This window comes from Benincasa hispida, chromosome 8 (assembly GCF_009727055.1).
Source record: "Benincasa hispida cultivar B227 chromosome 8, ASM972705v1, whole genome shotgun sequence".
Classification (NCBI taxonomy): Eukaryota; Viridiplantae; Streptophyta; class Magnoliopsida; order Cucurbitales; family Cucurbitaceae; genus Benincasa; species Benincasa hispida.
This window is the reverse complement of record NC_052356.1, coordinates 57,843,954-57,849,005: the sequence shown is the minus strand read 5'-3', so window position 1 is coordinate 57,849,005 and position 5,052 is coordinate 57,843,954.

The window sequence follows — 5,052 nt, the reverse complement described above, 5'->3', positions numbered from 1 at the left end:
GGTAGGCTTGTTGAGTTGGCAATTTCGCAACTCTCACCCATACTAATCAAAGGATCACTCTCATATGTAAGAGTTCCCATAACACTCAGGATTAAGGTCATGTCACCTATGGTCATTTTAGTGAGATGCAAGTCTTAATTATCAATGGTGTTATATAAAGAGACTAATCATCTCGTGATCCAATCTTATGCAAATTCTTTGTGTAGGATATCGCCGCTCGCATATCTCCACATGAATGGTCAGGATCAGACCATCTATAGTAGTTCACAACACTTGTAAATCTCTACAAAGCGGGTCGTATCCGTTGTTCACTAGGATAAGGTATCCCTCATTTATCCTTATACTACATACCTTTTCGGTTATTACTTAAGGCATGATCCACTTGTATATCTCATATACATGCTTAAGTTTACAACAATAACCATAGATCTTGTTTATTGGATATGAGTAAATGCAAATAAAATAACTCTTATTTTATTATAAGAATGTGTACAAATTTTACAAACTACGGGACTCTGGGAGAATTAAGACATCAATCCCATCAATCGCCCACTTATCCTAATGCCTCGGGAGACTAATGTACAATACATGAAAAACAAGTACAATATACAATAAACTAGGGCATACTCTATACCCTAGTATCATCTCCCACTTGCCCTAGATGTCACATGTCTCGTCGACTCAGACTCTCCAGATAACCCTTGAACACTTTAGCTGTGAGAGCCTTTGTAAACGGATCAACAATATTGTGCTTCGGATCTTCGTGACTATCACATCATCGCGATGCACAATCTCTCTGATCAAATGATATTTCTGTTCGATATGCTTTCCTCTACGATGACTCCGAGATTCCTTTGAATTTTCCACAGCCCCGCTGTTATCACAATAGAGAGTGATCAACAAAGTCATATTTGGAACAACTTCCAAATTTGTAAGGAACTTCTTAAGCTAAAAAACCTCTTTAGCAGCTTCACAAGCAGCTACGTATTTGGCTTCCATAGTGAAGTCCGCGATGCTTTCTTGCTTGATGTTTCGCCAAATTACAGCCCCTTCATTCAGAGTGAACACTGATTCTGATGTCGATTTTTGAGAATCTCTATCAGTCTGAAAGTCAGAGTCTGTGTATCCTGTAAGGATCAAATCCTTATCTCCATACATGAGCATGTAGTCCCTCGTTCTTCGAAGATACTTGAGGATCGTTTTGAATGTCGTCCAATGATCTAATCCTCGATTGGACTGATAACGACTGACAATCCTTATTGCATAGCAAATGTCAAGTCTAGTACATAACATTGCATATATAAGGCTTCCAATAGGTGAAGCATAGGGAATCCATCTCATCTCCCCAACCTTTTGAGGTGTCTTAGGACATTGATCTTTAGACAAAATAATTCCATGTCTGAAGGGTAATAAACCCCTCTTGGAATTCTGTATCCTTTCCATCTACACCTCGTTTTCGCTTGTAGATCCACTTACACCTTATAGGTTTTACCCCATCAGGCAGATCTATAAGTTCCCAAACATTATTGAAGTACATAGACTCCATTTCCTGGTTCATGGCTTTAATCCATTCATCTTTGTCAACATCCTCCATTGCTTATAAGAAAATGGATCCTCGACCCCATCATTAGATATGATGTTTTGGGCTTCAGTTAAACCAATGTAGCATTCCAGTGGGTTCATAACCCTCCCATTACGTCGAGGTAGTCTCAACTCTTGAGATAGTTGACTAGATGCACCGGTGTCAACAACTCTTATTGATCTATCAATCTGTTTAACACTTATTGTTGAACCCTCAGTAGTCTTATTAGAAATCTCATGTAAAACAAGCTTGCTTCGTGGTTTATGATCCCTGATGTGGTATTTTTTTAAGAAGATAGCATTTGTCGACATAAACACTTTATTCTCACTTGGATCATAGAAGTATCCACCCCTCGTTTCCCTGGGATAGACTACAAAGAAGCAAAATTTTGAACGCAGTTCCAACTTTTTAGGGTTAGCCACAAGCACGTGGGTTGGGCATCCTAAATTTTGAAGTGAAGTAATTCCATGTTCTATCATATTGTTCTAGAATTCGAGGTCCATATACACTCCACCATGATCAGATCATAGTATTTTTATCTTCTTACCTAATAAGTTTTCAACTTTAGCCTTATACTCCTTGAACTTGTCAAGAGCTTTAAACTTACGTTGCATTAGGTAGAGATACCCGTAAGCTTAAATAATCATCTATGAAAGAGATGAAATATTCATACCCACCTCGAGCTCTAACACTCATCGAACCATAGAGGTCTGAATGTATAAGCTCCAAGGTTTCCTTGGATCTATAATCTTTTACAGTAATAGGTCGTTTGGTCATCTTGCCTTCAAGGCATGATACCCATACCGACAAGGAGTTTTCTTCTAAACTCTTTAGAAGTCCACAATTCACCAACTTCTCAGTCCTATTGAGGTTGATGGGACCTAACCTTAGATACCAAAGATGGGTGTTTTTCTTAGGAGAAACCTTTGGTATTTTTGCTGTTGTCACTATACTGAACATTTTAGTATTAAGCAAGGCTTTTATGACTAGCACCTTAGTACATATAAGTTATTTTCCATTGAACTAAAACCAATCTCCATACCATTCTTGAAAATAAACACGTTACTCTCAGAAAAGGAGACGGTATATCCTTGTTCAATAAGACAAGAAACTGAGATTAAGTTCCTCTTGATATAGGAACTACAAAAACATTATCCAGTAACAGATAACGTTTCTTGTCCAAAAATAACTTCAACTTGCCTATAGCCACAACTGAAACAACCTCACCAATACCGACTCAAAGAGTTAACTCTCCCTCTTGCAATGTTTTCTAGGAACTAAATCCTTGGTAAGAAGAACTAACGTGGTTAGTAGCACCTGAATCAAGTACCCAGGCAGAATTATCATTCTCTACCAAACACGTCTCTAAGACCAATAACACATTTACTATCTATAGACTTCTTCCTCTTTTGGAGAGTAGTGGGATCAATATCAGAGCCTAAATAAGCTCCAAGTTCCAATTCAGATAACACTTCTCATCGATGAATTTTATCAGAGTCAGCAACACATGCTTTCTCTTCTACTCCTTTGACATTCAAGAAAGACAGGGGGTTATTTTTGGAATGGACACTACTGATTTCTTTGTCATCCATCCCTATGTGCTCGAAAAGTGAGAACTGATGTTCAAATAATTCTTGCAATGGGTCCATGATCTCACGTGTAATGACCATGTTCTCAATCCTTTTGGTCAAAGCATCAGGTATGCTAGCCAAAATGTGAAGTCGGACCAATGAATTATGAACATTTTGTGGTGTATCAAGGGTCAAGACTTGAGGACACTGCTCAACCATGACAAACTCGAGGTCGTGTACCACGAAATATGTTTTAACGAACTCTTTCAAATGTATGTATCGGTCAAATTAAAAGAGGCAACTAACGGAAAATCATTCATGTTGCTAAAAAAGAAACACATTGATCTACATTAGATTTTGGCAATTACTCTTTAAAAAACAACATCCAATATGGTTTAGCAAAACTAAAATGAACCCCGTGTGACATCTAGTTTTGCAATGATGCTTCAAAGGTTTAGGACAAAAGCCACCGAAGGGTAGTAAATTTATCCCTCCTCTGAATTGAGACATTCTTAACCAGCCATTAATACCAGAACAACTCTTGTCCCTATAATGACTAGCCATCGTTGATTTAGTCAAGAAATCATTAACTTGCTTAACAATTTCCTGTAAGTGTGACCCTTCATTTTAGGCCCTTGAGTTCCGCCCTAAGCAGCCAATCCGAAGGGAAAAAATCCGACTGGGGCAAAAACTAAAGTGACCCTATCCATTTTTGGAGTTCACCTTGATATTGACCAATCGCACAAAACCCATCCAAAGGGGGACACTTCCAGGGCGCCACGAGGGATTGAAAGAAGATCTCACGGTGCAAACCAATGAAGGAGACTGCAGGACATGTTGACACATATCCTTCACCCATTTACTATAAACACTCTCTCCGTCTGCCTTGATATTGACTCATGCAAACACCATCCGAAGGGGGATGCTCCCAGGGCACCCGAGGCCAAGCATGAATCTCACAACGTGAACATTCAGGGAGAAACGTGAGTAGAATCATTGACATATCATATATATCTCTTCCTCCCATTGAGTATTTTATAACCTAGGGTTTAGTTTACTTAGAAAAAACATGGGTAAAGATTTTAACTAAGTGACTTTTTAGGTTTGCCCAAGAGTAACTCTTACCTTGGAAAGTTAACAACTTTTGATCATCATTCATTAAACTCTTTAACGAAGTCTTTGATCAACTGTCACATGCTTGTAGCAAATTTATCTAATTCACTTTTCCAGGTAGGTTCCTAGGTAAGGGTGTTCTGTTTTCGTCAGCTAAGTATCCCAGTCTAGACAGAACCCGCCTTAGACAAAAAGTCCTTTATAGATAGATTTAATACAAATTTAATCTTTTATGCCAATCAATTTAATCCTATTAAATCGATTCAAAAGATTAAACTTAGGTGTCTAATCGCTTTAGAACCTTGAACTTAGGTGTCTAATCGCTTTAGAACCTTGAACTTAGGTTTATCGCAATCCAATTTTAAAACCCTTTTAAAACATGAGTTCGCCTAAGTCCGCATGCAACTCTTTCTTATCGATATTAGTTCTAATTTCCATTATAATGCTTATAACAAGAAATAACCAAAACCATCATAATGCGAAGCAACACATACAAGGCATTCATAACTCTTATAAACAAGCCTAAGTGTCATGCTCCATGCATTGTTCACTCATTGCTACTTTTATATAACACTTATATAACAAAGCAATGAACCAAGCATACATGCTTCCAAACACCCTTATACTATAACTCTTATAATATAAAGATGATGCTGAATATGCTTAATGCATGCATAAATATAACTCTTATATTTCATAATGCATGTGCATGCTTTCATGTAATTTCATCATGCCAAAAACTATATTATAACACTTAAATATATGATGCATGAATAATTGCAAACC